Source organism: Herpailurus yagouaroundi, unplaced genomic scaffold (genome assembly GCF_014898765.1).
Source record: "Herpailurus yagouaroundi ecotype Mexico unplaced genomic scaffold, PumYag 246, whole genome shotgun sequence".
In the NCBI taxonomy this organism is placed as follows: Eukaryota; Metazoa; Chordata; class Mammalia; order Carnivora; family Felidae; genus Herpailurus; species Herpailurus yagouaroundi.
In genome coordinates, this window is record NW_024412463.1 from 10,299,319 (window position 1) to 10,313,489 (window position 14,171).

The following is a 14,171-nucleotide window of genomic DNA, read 5'->3' on the forward strand; positions in this document are numbered from 1 at the left end:
GGGAGTAGGGACAAAAGCTCAGGAATCTGCCAGGAGCCATGGGATTGTTTCCTCCAAGAAAGAATCAGCCTACCACTATTAAAAATAGCTTGTTCACAAAACACTACAAAATAGCTCTTCATCTACAAAATCGCCATGGCAAATATCACCCCAGTGAATTAGGTGTTTGTGTGTTTTGCTGAAAATGGTATCTTTTCTGAAAGATTGCTACCTAAATAAGAATGCTCTGGAGATCCTAATACGGAAATAAAAGGATGGTTCTGTCAACTTTGGTGCCTCTTTTAAGGAAGAGAAATGCACTGCTCTGTGCTGTCTGCCCCCCACTACCTCTCTCTCTCTCTCCTGCGAGTCCCCCCCCCTCCGCCTCTCTCTCACATACCGTTTCTAGTGCTCAAACTGTCAGAAAATCCTCAAATCTGAACACTCAGCCTGGAGAGCTCCAGGCTGTGCATTCTACACAGAGGCTGTGACATATTTACATATTTTAAGGAGAATGAGCCACAAGTGTTCTCAATGAGGACCTGGTAGGGCTTTTAGCTTTCTAAGGCAACCCTCCTGTTTCGGGAAACAATTAGAGCTCTTCACCATAGCCCTCACACACACTCAGCAGTGACAGGCAAATGACAGGGAACAGAGCAGCGGCTCTGTAGAATGCAGCCTCCTGGTCCCCGTGGACGGTGGGTGAAGGTGGAATAACCACCATGGTGAACACTTCCCAGGGCTTCACACGGGGAAGCTGCCAACCTTGCTTTACAAAGATGGACAGAGCCCTGGGAAGGCAATGTTGTGAGATGGGTTCTGTGTATTAATTATGTGATGTTGATAAGGGAGGCCAGCTGGACCTGTCCTTCCCACATAGGGGCCGCGCTGAGTGCTGTGTAGCAGGCCAGGAGACGATGGGGGCTTGTTTTTGTGTTTGGAGGCAGACAGAACCTGTGGTTGCACCCCATGCAATAAAATCAAACCCACGTTCTCCTTTTGTGCGTCACACCATCAAGATGACGTACGTAGTGGTTTTGGCAAGATGGGCTGGAGGGTTTGGGAAGCTGAAACCCCCTCCCCAGTTCTCACAAGCACACTTAATGGCTGACACTCAGGTGCCAGATCCTTCACAAACATCATTACGTGTCCTTTCCACAACCAGCATTACAGATGGATGATGAGCTTGAAACCGGAGGAGTCGCTTTTAACTGTGCTTTTATTAATTATTATTTTATTTCTGTCTCAAAGCCATACAGCTTGTGGGTGGGAGAGCTGGGAGATGAGGCCAAGCCCCCCGGCTCCAGAAGCTTCTCCCACCATGAGGTGATATCTCAGGCAGGATGCCCCATATTCCACCGCAGGCATTAGCGTCCCATGGAGCCCCGCATCATGCGAGAGGGTCCTTAGCGCATTGGCCGGCTCTCAAACAACATGCAGCAAAGTGAATGATTAATTGTTCCCTGTGTCAGAAACTGAGAGCTCAGCGTGGGCTGCAGTGAGCCTGCATTTTATCCCACGAGTGGACGCTGCTGCTTTAGAAGTGGAGGGAGCTGTCCTTTCCCATCTGTCCGGGCTCTTGGCCCCCAGGAGCTGTCCAAGGTGCTAAGTGGATTTCCATGGTGGGGAGAACAGTGGCTCTTGCGGAGATTCCACTTGCCCTGAACCTTGCCCTTCTGGCTTCACCTGCACAAATGCAGTTCCCTTGTCCTGCCTCTGCTCCACCTGGTCCTGGCTGATCCTATAAACCACAGTCTGGGTCCGGCTATCTACCCGGCTCTCGTCCCAGCTGAGACTCGCTCCCCACACGCCGGTTTTCTGGTCCCAACTCAGGCCCATATTCAAGCTTCAAATAAAACGCAAATCTCACAGAAGCTGGTACAGATAATTAATTCACAGAACAGTTCTAATATAGCTGGAAATGTCTCAGAGCTGCACCCACAAGTGTACCCAACTCAAGGCTGAAACCCAGATTTCTCACCTCCAAAGCCAGGAGGAGTCAATGCCTACACAGAGATTATCAGAGAAGCCTTCACCAAAGAAGCAATGTCTATCACAACACCAAAATGGTGAGAAGGAGACAGGGCATTGAAGGTAATTCCAGGCACAGTGAACTCCACCGCTGAGGATGCTGTGGTGTGGGAGGGGCAGCATGGCATGTCAGGTTGAGAAGGAGCCATGGTGGGTCAGCCTCTGTGGGCAGGAGGAGGGGAGGCCATGAGGGTGGTAGAGAGCCAGCGACATACAATGATTATCCATGAGAAGGAATGTATACAAAAAAAGAAGGAGCAATTACTTCATCAAAGGTGCAAAGTTAGTGGTCACAGGAAGAAATATTACTATTAACATGTAGAACTATTTTGTTTTATTTTTTTAATGCTTATTTATTCTTGAGAGAGAGAGAGAGAGAGAGAGAGAGACAGAGTGGGAGCAGGGGAGGGGCAGAGAGAGAGAGGGAGACACAGAATATGAAGCAGTCTCCAGGCTCCGAGCTGTCAGCAAGAGCTCAATGCAGGGCTCGAACCCACGAACCATGAGATCATGACCTGAGCTGAAGCTGGACACTTAACTAACTGAGCCACCCAGGTGCCCTGTATTTTTTATGTATTTATTTTTTTGGGAGAGAAATAGTGTGTGAGCAGGGGAGAGGGGCAGAGGGAGAGAGAGAGAATCTTAAATAAGCTCCACACTCAGTGCATGATCTGAGCTGAAATCAAGAGTCAACACTCAACTGACTGAGCCACCCAGGCATCCCAACACATAGAACTATCTTAAAAATACTCATTTTTTAAAAAAAATTTTTTTTAACGTTTATTTATTTTTGAGACAGAGAGAGACAGAGCATGAATGGGGGAGGGTCAGAGAGAAGGAGACACAGAATCGGAAGCAGGCTCCAGGCTCCGAGCTGTCAGCACAGAGCCCGACGCGGGGCTCGAACTCACAGACCGCAAGATCATGACCTGAGCCGAAGTCGGCCACTTAACCGACTGAGCCACCCAGGCGCCCCTTAAAAATACTCATTTATTTGCTTATTGGTTCATTGTCTATCTTTCCCAGGAGACTGGAGTCTCCATGAAAGCAAGGACAATTCTCTCATGGTCCACCACAATAAATAGTTATCAAATGAGGAAGTAAAAGGTGTGAATTATGTGAATATACATTGAAACCCAAATGATTTCTGGTAAACAGATCAGTCACAAAATCAAGGCATGGCAGCTGATTAATGGGGAAAATTGGGAAGGGCATTGTACAGGAATAAAACTTTCCTAATCCTACAGTTCTTCCCATTCAGATATGGCCCTTTCTTGACCAGGAGGAACATGAAAAAAAAAAAAAAAGGTTAATTTGTGGTATTTCCCCTTCCCTTCCTGCCTCCCTGAGCATCTTCAATAATTTAGTTCCTTCTTTTCTCTTATTAGTGCAAGTTATATATAACAAAGTCATTCTCCAAACAATTCACTACATTCAGGGGCATAGCATGTACCGAATGCCTAATTCTCCCTGCGTGGAAACCATCTGCATATGTGTCATTTCCCGAGGCACTTGGCACAAGCCACACATTGGTTGTGATCAATTCATGGGTTGTCTGGGTATATGCGTATGGTCCCACAGGGAGGAATTAGAGGCTGTCTACATAATATTTTTTGGCTATACCTCTGGCCTAGTATAGTGCCCAGCACAGAACATATGTTAAACAAACATTTGAGAAATGCAAAGTGGAATTTATTAAGTACATGTTCTCTGCCAGGCACTTCACTGGGCTTTGGCACATTGGAGTCTGGCCAGTTGAAGTCCTTAAAATGGGTAGTGCATTTGTAGGAGAGGGCAAAAGAAACACATGTGCAAGTGAACAACCCGAGTGTCACTCAAAAATGTACTCATCATCAGGGAAATACAAATCAAAACCACACTGAGATACCACCTCACACCAGTCAGAGTGGCTAAAATTAACAACTCAGGCAAAGACAGAGGCTTGCGCGGATGTGGAGAAATGGGAACTCTCTTGCGCTGCTGGTGGGAATGCAAACTGGTGCAGCCTCTCTGGAAAACAGTGTGGGGGTTCCTCAAAACATTAAAAATAGAACTACCCTCTGACCCAGCAATAGCACTGTTAGGAATTTACCCAAGGGATATAGGTGTGCTGATGCATAGGGGCCCTTGTACCCCAATGTTTATAGCAGCACTTTCAACAATAGCCAAATTATGGAAAAAAGCCTAAATGTCCATCAACTGACGGATAAAGAAGATGTGGTTTATATATGCAATGGAATACTACTTGGCAATGAGAAAGAATGAAATCCTGCCATTAGTAGCAATGTGGATGGAACTGGAGGATATTATGCTGAGTGAAGTAAGTCAGTCAGAGAAAGACAGAGACCATATGTTTTCACTCATATGTGGAACTTGAGAAACTTAACAGAAGACCATGGGGGAATGGAAGGGGAAAAAATAGTTTCAAACAGAGAAGGAGGGAGGTGAACCATAAGAGACTCTTAAATACAGAGAATAAACTGAGGGTTGATGGGGAAGGGTGGGGAAGAGGGGAAATGGGTGATGGGCATTGAGGAGGACACTTGTTGAGATGAGCACTGGGTGTTATAGGTAACAGATGAATCATGGGATCTACCCCCTGAAACCAAGAGCACACTGTATACACTGTGTGTTAGCTAACATGACGATAAATTATATATATATGTGTGTATATATATATATATATATATATATATATATATATATGTACCTTGGGGCGCCTGGGTGGCTCAGTCGGTTGAGCGTCCAACTTCAGCTCAGGTCATGATCTCACAGCTTGTGAGTTCGAGCCCCGTGTTGGGCTCTGTGCTGACAGCTCGGAGCCTGGAGCCTGCTTCGGATTCTGTGTCTCCTTCTCTCTCTGCCCCTCCCCTGCTCATGCTCTGTCTCTATGTCTCTCTCTCTCAAAAATAAATAAACATGCAAAAAAAAATTTTTTTTAATGTACCAGGAGGGCAGTCCCAAAGGACAGACCACAACTATTGTGAGAAACTTGTCTCATTGTTCTCTGCTCTGTTCTCAGAGCTGGGCAAAGTGTGTGTGTGTGTGTGTGTGTGTGTGTGTGTGTGTGTGTGTTCATAGGTATTCAATAAATTCTAATTATGTGAAAAATAATCAAAATTTACACCTATCAGGAAAATTCCTACCTGGAATTGAGCAATGTCTATCTTGACTATTTCAAATAGAGAACACTTTTTTTACATAAAATAGTCTTTATTTATTAGAATAGTTTCATATTTACAGAGACATGGGGAAGACAGTACCAGAGTTCCCATATGCCTCTCATCCAGTTTTCTTTATTATGAACATCTGACATTACTATAGTACATTTGTCCTGATCAATGAACCAATGTTGATACATCATTACCTAAAGTCTATGCTTTATTCATATCCCCCCAGTTTTCACCTAATATCCTTTTTTTTTTTTTTCTGTTCCAAGATCCCAGAAACCCGAATTTATTTATCTCGCCTCCTGAGGCTCCACTTGGCTGTGAGAGCGTCTCCAACTTCCCTTGTTTTCAATGCCCTTGGCAGTTTTGAGGAGTATTGGGCAGGCATATTGTAAGACGCCTTGTCTTGGAATTTGTGTGATGTTTTCCTCTTGGTTTTACTGGGGTTATGGGTTTTTGAAAGATCACAGAAGTTCAGTTCTGTTCCTATCACATCCTATGAAGGGGCTGATATGTCAGCATGACTTATCCTTACCTGTGTTGACCTTGACCACCTGCTGAGGCCATGTTTATCAGGGTTCTTTGCTGAAAAGCTACTCTTTCTCCCCCTTTCTGTACTGTGCTATTTGGAAGGAAGTCCTTTGTGCAGTTGCCAGTTAAGGAGTAGGGAGTTGTGCTCCTGGTCATGGGAGCAGAGAATTTGCACAGGGGACTTGTCTCTTCTTTATTTATTTAATCATTAGTTTATATCAATATGGACTAATGGGTATTTATTTTATAACTTGTGTTATAATCTGATATTCCCTCATGTGTTTTGTTGCTCATATTCGGGCTTTGGCCATTGGCAGACTTTCTGTTGGTTCTTATGACCTTCAACATAGTCCGTCAACGTATTGTTTTTTTTGTGTGTTTGCTTGAGCACTTGCTTTCTTTATGGCTCCCCTAGATGCTCCAGGCACATTCCTGGAATAAACCATTTTCCCAGGGAGAACAGTACTGGAAACTAAGATCTGGAGGCTAGGCTTGCCCGTCTCTATCAGGGTGAATTGCTTCCAGGTCTTCTCAGCTGACAGACCAAGAAAGAAATAGATGTCTGTATGCTAAGTGGTGTGTCTGCACACAATCTGCAAATATTTCTAAATGCCCACCTCTGCCTCTCTGTGAAGCCAGACATGAGTTCACACTGTGTCTCCAACCCTGATCCGTAACCACATGGGTCATGGAAACCCGCTTCTCGGTAGTCTCCACCCTGGCAGTGAGAACCTGGATCCTTCCATCTGACACCCATTTATTTACATTGTTAAATTTCAGTGTAGATGTATAGTGGTATCGGGAGTATGATCCCAACCCCCCGTGGGAGGCAACTTAATCCACTAGAGAACAGAGATCATGTCCAAATCCTCTGCCTTTAGTCCTACAGACTCTGGTTACTGAGCTCAGCACCTTGGCCCATCCCCTCCAGTGAGGTCATTCCACACCATTGTAACACAGGCAGTTTCTCTTGGGACAGTTTATTCCTTCCCAGGATCTTTCAACCACTTACATGATTTTTAAACAGTTACCTATTAAGGTCTTGTTCTGCTGAGTTTTTATGGGCTTTGACAAATTTATAATGTCATGTATCCAACATTACAGTTATATTCCCCTAAAATACCCTGACATCATTTCTTCCTGTCCCCTCCTCTTTAACCCCTGGCAACCGCTAGTGGATAGACTGTTAATATGTGCATTTTGCCTTTTTTCGAAATGTCATGTAATTGGAATCATACGGTATGCAACCTTTCCCGACTGGCTCCTTTCACTTAGCTTTTGCATTTAAGCTTCCTCTGTGACTTTCCATGGCTTGACACCTCATTTCTTTTTATTACTGAATAATATTCCACTGGATGCCACAGTTTGTTTATCCATTCCCCTGCTGAGGGACATCTGGGTTGCGTCCAGTTTTCGATGACTATGCATGAAGCTGCTGCAAACATTTATGCACAGGTTTCCTCTTGAACACAGTTTCCCAACAATCAGGTAAATACCTAGGAGTGTGATTGCTGAGTTGTGTAGTAAGACTTCCTCTGGCTGCCCCAGGGTCCTCCAGGTGACTGTACATTTCGCATTCCCACCAGGGATGAGTGGCTCTACATCTTTACCACGTGGTTGGTGTCAGTTACATCTTTGGAGTCTGGCCATCTTAACAGGCGTGTGGAAATGCCCTGGTGAAGAATAACACTGAGCATGATCTTTTTATATGCTTATTTGCCATCTGGGTGTCTTTACTTGTGAAGTATCTGTTACAATCTTTTGCCCATTTTTGATTGGGCTATTGTCTTATTGTTCTAAGATTTTTATACATTCTGGGTACATATTTTAGAGATATCGTTATCAGATACGTGGTTTGCAAGTATCTCTCCCAAGATGCGCCTTGTCTGTTCATTTTCTACATAGCTGGTTTCACAGAGCACGTGATTTTATTTTATTTTTTTATTATGTTTTTAAATTTTTTTTTAACGTTTATTTATTTTTGAGACAGAGAGAGACAGAGCATGAACGGGGGAGGGGCAGAGAGAGAGGGAGACACAGAATCGGAAGCGGGAGCACGTGATTTTAAAGAAAGTTGTTGCCATGTCAAAAACTCATTGCCAAACCCAATAGCACCTGGATTTTCTCCTACGTTTTCTTCCACTTTTGTAAGTTTTATAGCAATTTGTTTCATTTTTATTTTTAATCCACTTTAATTTTAGACCGATGATCCATCTTGGATTAACTTTTTTGCAAAAACTGTAAGGTCTGTGTCTGCACTGATTGACTGACTGATTGATTGATTGATTGATTGATTTCTCACATGTGGGCACCCAACTGTTCCAACACCATTTGTTGGAAAAAGACCATCCTTTCTCCATTAAATTGCCTTGATTTTTGCCAAAGGTCAGTTGACCATATTTCTGTGGATCTATTTCTTGGCTCTTTATTCTATCCCATTGGTCCATACATCTACTCTTTTATTCTGTCTTGATTACTGTCATCTATTCTGTCTCGATTACTGTAACTTTATGGTAAGTCTTGAAGTTGCCTAGTGTCAGGCCACCTGCTTTGTTTTGCTTCAGTTTCATGTTGGCTATTCTAAGTCATTTGCTTTCCATATAAGCTTTAAAATCAGTTTGTCAATTTTTACAAAATAAAGAAGTGTAAATTAGTGAGTTACTAAGAAAAGGAAGGAAGGAAGGACAAATGTCCTGTGTAGAAGAATTTTTAAAATATATTTTTTAATGTTTAAATATATATGTAGATACTCCACCCCTCAAGCAGGTAAAATGTAACTCCCCACCACTTAGATGTGAACTGTGCAGAATGACTCTCTTCCCAAGACCATGAAAACCTGGGGGGAAAGCAATCTACGGAAACCTGACAAACACCACCTCAGCCCGGTGATCCAGGTTAACACAGACGGCGATCAGTCAGGTTGATAGCATGTACGCTTGATGTGATGGGAAAAGAATGGCAATTTACCTCTGTTGGTCTTCCTTCCAAAAACCATGACCTGGTGTAACCCTGTGAAAACAAAACCAGCAGACAGACCCAAGTTGGAGGACATCCTGTGAAGTAACTGACCAGTACCTCTCAACGCGGTCAAGTCAATCAGAATCCAGAAGAGTCTGAGAAACAATCTGTCCAATGGAGTTTAAAAAAACACGTGATGGCTAAATGTAAGGTGTTACCCTGGATGGGATCCTGGGGCAGAAGAAAGGACATTTGTTAAAAAAGAAGAAAACCCAGGGGCGCCTGGGTGGCGCAGTCGGTTGAGCGTCCGACTTCAGCCAGGTCACGATCTCGCGGTCCGTGAGTTTGAGCCCGCGTCAGGCTCTGGGCTGATGGCTCAGAGCCTGGAGCCTGTTTCTGATTCTGTGTCTCCCTCTCTCTCTGCCCCTCCCCCGTTCATGCTCTGTCTCTCTCTGTCCCAAAAATAAATAAAAAACGTTGAAAAAAAAATTAAAAAAAAAATAAAATAAAAATAAAAAAATAAAAAAAGAAGAAAACCCAGATGAAATATGGGCTTTAGTTAATAATAATACATCAATATCAGTCCATTGGTTGTGACAAAGGTAACCTACACAGGTAAGATGTTAACAATGCATGGGATATATGGGAACATCCAAGTATCTTTGTCACTTTTCTGTAAATATAATTCTATCACAAAATGAGTTTACTTAAAAAGAAATGTGTGAGCAGCTGAGACTCAATCCCACTGCAAACTCCAGGATGCAGCAGTGAGCACACCTCAGGATGACCTCACACCTGAGGGGCCGGGGATTTCTCTCCAGTCACATGTGTCCGTGGCTGGGGCTGCCCAGCACCTGCAACCTACCCCTCATGTGGGCTGGGAGAGAAGACTTGTCCCTGAGTGGCAGGCTCACGGATGGGGCTCAGCCTCTCGACACCTGTTCACCTGGAGGAGTCCAGGCTCCTCTGTGATCGCTCCCCTGCTGTTTCTGAAATCTCCACCAGGAAGAATTTTCTGAAGATATGCGTCTTTGTTTCTTTTTAAGCAGCGCACGCAGAGAAAAGGTGACCCAAACTGCATCTAGGTTTGTGTCTTATGGAAACTTTATTGTCATGATAATGTTCAGCTTTCTCCCAGGAATTTGGAAGAACTCTTGTGCCCTATAGCAGACAACTGGCCCTCCCACCCAGCTCAGGGCTTGGGGAGGGGGAGACTTTCAGCATCGGGGCACTGCCCCGGGAGATGGCTCCCTGTCCTGGGGCCACTTGGCATGTTTATGGCTCAAGCAGGACTTCCCACACTAATTATCACTTGGCTTCCCAACAGGCACATACAGCGTGGAGAGCAGGTGCAGTGTCAGTCACACTGATGTCTTACATGGGCACAACCAGCTGGCTTGTTTTGGAGCAAATTGCAGCATGACCGTGGTTAAAAGGGCACCCTTCCACTCTTTAGGGAACACGGTTGCGACGGGGAGAACAGCCTCATTCCCCGGAAAATGTCAAGTGACGATTATGAAAGAAAAATGGAAGCAAACTTTAATCCTCAGAAAAATGAGAAATTTCAGGATGGAAGTGCCATATTCCTCGGACTAAGCGAGTCTTTCTTTCCCTCTGAAATCTTCCTTGACCTGCGAAATGATCCACAAGCCTGGTCCTCTGTCCCCCAAAGCCACTCCCCCAGATCCTCTCTTTCTGACCCACTTTTAATCTTTCTAACTTCATCTGTCTTCAACTTGCTCATGGTGCACGCTGCAAGGTCCCCAAACCTCTGCTCACCTAACCCTTCCAACCAAAGTTGGTAAACAAAGCTACCAACTTTGTCTCAAAGTCATGTTTTCTGGCTCAAACTCTTCCAGTTGGTGTCTGTGTCCCTGTGACATATCCCCATTAATGTGGGGGGTTTTTTTGAGCACTTTCTTACTTTCTAGCACCTCAAGATGTTCCAGGCTCATCTTGAATAATCCGTGTCCTGGTCCTAGAACCAACCATTTCTCTTGAGGAATCCCAGTTCTTTTTGCTAGAGAATGGTAGTAGGAACCAGTAGCAGGTGCCAGAGGTGTCCCTTGTTACTGAGGTGTCACTGCATCTAGGTTTAGTCAGCTGACAGCACAAGGAGATTTTTGTGTGTATACGAATCGATGTGTATTCACACATCTGTATTTCTCTAGGTGCACATCTTCATCTATATGAACTCAATGTGTACTCACACTGGTATCTCTGCTGTAATCCATCGCCACAAGGATCATTCTAGCCTCCTCCCCTTGCTTACCTATAACCTCCCAGCACAACAGTGAGCAACCTGGCTTCACCATCTGCCATCCGTGTGGGTACTTCTGCAATTCCAGGGAACACGCGAAGCGGTTTCAGAATGGCCAGCCCCAAGCCCATCTTAAGACCATGTATCTGCAGGCTTGGGGTAATTTCTAGACCCCCTTCCATTCTTGGCCCACTCTGCCTTTGCAGGCTGGTTGGAGCAGGGCTTTGGAGGGGAGCCAGGTTCCCTTGGGTGCAGTTGGCTCTTTGGCTGTCACTTGGTCATGCTACAGCTTCACAGACGCATCCTTCAATGATGCACTTTCTTCCCTTGGACATTAGTCCTTCAGAATACCACTGGCATCAGCCACATACTGAGTTACCTGCAAGTGGCTCCTGACATCCTCACTGCATCTTGATTCTTCTGCTGAGCTCCCAGGTTGTCCCTCATCACATCCAACTTCACAGACCATCTCCCTGAACTACACAATCTGGGGCACATCTGGACTTCTATCTGCTAGCTCCCATGTGCCTTTCTCCTTCCTCCCTCGGTGACTGCACACCTTAGTGCCCCTCCCACTGCCCTCCCCATCCCCCAACGGCACCTGCTTTTCCTCCAGGCTCAGCTGCAGCCTTGCCTAACCTCCCCAGTGATTCTTGTCCTCCAAGCTTCTACTGAGCCCATTCAGCACCAAAAGTCTTGGTACTCAACAATCCTCTAATTCAGGGATGAAATTCTGATCCAGTGCAAGGAACTATGTAGAAAATTCTGAGATTGTCTTTGAGCTTACTGGAATCAGCAGGTCTCCTAGTGGGTGAACAGTAGCCTCAGTGGCAGGAATTGTTGGAATCTCTGTTTAGATTGTGCATGTGCCATTTAATCTTGACTCTCATGTGAAATAAGTCGGTCAAAGAAAGACAAATATCATATGTTCTCACTCATATGCAGAATTTAAGGAACTTAACAGAAGACCATGGGGGGAGGGAAGGGGAAAAATAGTTACAAACAGAGAGGGAGGCAAGCCATAAGAGACTCTTAAATGCAGAGAATAAACTGAGGGTTGATGGGAGGCTGAGGGAAAATGGATGATGGGCATTGAGGAGGGCGCTTGTTGGGATGAGCATACACTTTGTATGTAAGTGATGAATCATGGGAATCTACCCCCAAAGCCAAGACCACACTGTATGCTCTGTGTGTTAGCTAACTTGACAATAAATTATATATAAACATTTTTAATTAAATTAAATTGAACTTAAAAAAAATTACGAGCTCCTCAGGTTGGTCATTCTGTCCTACATTGTTTTCTTCCTTTGTGTCTATCTGACTCATCAATCTAAATGTAGACTCACTAATCTGACTTGAAGTTGCATTACAAGGTTCAAATTCATACATATTTTGGGAGCTCATGACCCAACTATACACACTTGATCAGCTGAAAATATGCCTGTGTTGGCTGCAAGCTAATGGATAAGGAAGCATGTGACCTGATATACAGGACATCAAGCCATTTTCCATTCTGGTCCTTGAGCACTCTGCTATATAAACCTTCTTCTTGTGTCATATCATATTTTATTATCAACCTTCAAACCAATTTTCTTTAAAATCACAAAATAAATCAAGAGGGAAGGAGCATGTGCACTTGATTCTTTTGGGACAGGATTTGAGTTCTTCTGGTAATATATGAATTAAAGTTGTCCTTTGTACATTGGACTAAATCCAGCAGCATCAGTGCTCGATGACATTTGATTTTTTTATATATATAGTAGAATGAAATACAACTGATTCCATGCTTTATTTAATGGAAGATTTTGGTGCAGAAAAAATAATAACCCAACACATTCGGAAAGCCTTTACTAAACTTCCATTGTGGTTTGTGAAAATGTGATTCATGATGATCTACCAAATATTAAAAGCAATATACGATTCAATCCATACTTATAGGTCAACTTTGAATAATCTACTGTCCGTCACACAATGTCCTTTCTAGAGAACTTTTAGCATGCTGCGTAGATCACCAACCTTCCACTGTGCCTGGTTCCAAAGTTGGACGCACCAACACTGGATTCCTTATAGTTTGCAATAGTTTGTAGTAGTTTGGGCTATGTTGTAATCCCATCATGACTTCATGGGTTCAAGTGTGGAAGCTGGAGGCATCTCTTGAGAGTCAGCATCTGGGGTTGACTTGACCTTGAACACTCTTGGTGGTGAAGGGGTAAGTTCTTATCAAGAGCAGGTTCCAAGGACTGTTCAGGGGAATGGTATCAGAGAAAGGAGAAGTTAACCCCCTTCCTCTCCTCTCTTCAGAGCTCTCACTTCCAATAATGAACCGTGTGGCTACTAAATTCAGTTTCCTTTCAGATTCCCCTGCAGCAGGTCTATTCATCATGTTCCCAGCTAAGTGGAAGACAGAGGCATAAATGGAGGGTTCTGTCCATTGTGGAATTTACTGACAACGTTCACTTGAAATTTCCCTCATATTAGAAAGGCTGTAAGACATTGGAAGGCAGGGACTCTCTATGGCGAGGGTTCTCTGGCAAGGAGACTTTCTTATGCACTTGGATGACTTGGCAGAAGCCGCTGGGAGTTGCACACCAGCCTGTTGGCCAGTCCCGGAGGAGCAGGTCTTTGCTAGCCTGCTGGCTGAGAGGGAGCCAGGAAGGGGCTGTCTCCTTCATCCCGCACACTCGGGGCTCAGACGACCTGGCAAATGTGAGGCACTAGGTACTTTCTTGTAGAATGGCTGTGGAGAAAACCAAAGGAGACAGAGAAGGACAATCCCATCCTCTTCCACGGGGACTGTGGGAGTGGGTGAGGAGGAGGGGTGGAAGTGGGGATACCGGACACCCCTTCCCTTCTCTGCTCAAGGAACTCAGCAGGTGGTCTTAGCCTCGAGGCTTGAAGAGATTCCCTGTGTGGGTGCACTTCAGCTAAGTCAGAACACTTAGGAAGGCAACAGAAATAAAGAAGGCCCGTTTCAAGGCCAAGGGGCCAAGGGGACAATGAGGAGGCAGGGAAGGCTTCATGCAAGAGCTGGAACATTCAGGACTCAGGCAGAGGGAGCTTCCACCTTCTTGGGGCCCGTGACTGGGGCTCCACAGGAGAATCTCTGTCCCCCAGGTCTACAGGACTGGGAGAAGATGCATGGTCTGGTTGGCGTTTGTCCCTAGGCCCTTCCCTCACTAATTCATCCTCCTGTGCAAAGTCTGCATCATTTACTGAGCAACTGTTGCAGGCAGACAAGAAGA